At 29.0% G+C, this 259-nt stretch overlaps 1 protein-coding gene across 1 annotated transcript in view; it reads left to right on the top strand.

Annotated features, from left to right (window-relative positions):
• LOC119582007 (RNA-splicing ligase RtcB homolog) overlaps nucleotides 1-259 on the top strand; it is a gene marked incomplete at its 5' end in the record, with an annotated part of 19,932 nt that overhangs the window by 13,274 nt on the left and 6,399 nt on the right.

Below are 259 nucleotides of genomic sequence, written 5' to 3'. Positions count from 1 at the left end.
TTGTGCTAAGTCCCTTGATTTTAACATAGGAAATATATGTTGATATTTATGAAGTAGTGGCTATAAACATGTTAAAACCATTATCCATGTCAGACTTATAAGGAAATAATATATTGTTAAACAATTATGTACAGAATGTTAACAACACAGGTATTGCCACTCAAATATGTTCCCATGTTAATGTGAAATTGAAAGGGGAAGAACTAAAAAGGATGTAGTTTTCTTGGGATATGAGTAATAAGATTTAATATTAGGGTAT

Source organism: Penaeus monodon, chromosome 15, assembly GCF_015228065.2.
Source record: "Penaeus monodon isolate SGIC_2016 chromosome 15, NSTDA_Pmon_1, whole genome shotgun sequence".
In the NCBI taxonomy this organism is placed as follows: domain Eukaryota; kingdom Metazoa; phylum Arthropoda; class Malacostraca; order Decapoda; family Penaeidae; genus Penaeus; species Penaeus monodon.
The sequence above is the reverse complement of the archived record's forward strand: the minus strand, read 5'-3'. Positions and strand labels throughout refer to the sequence as shown.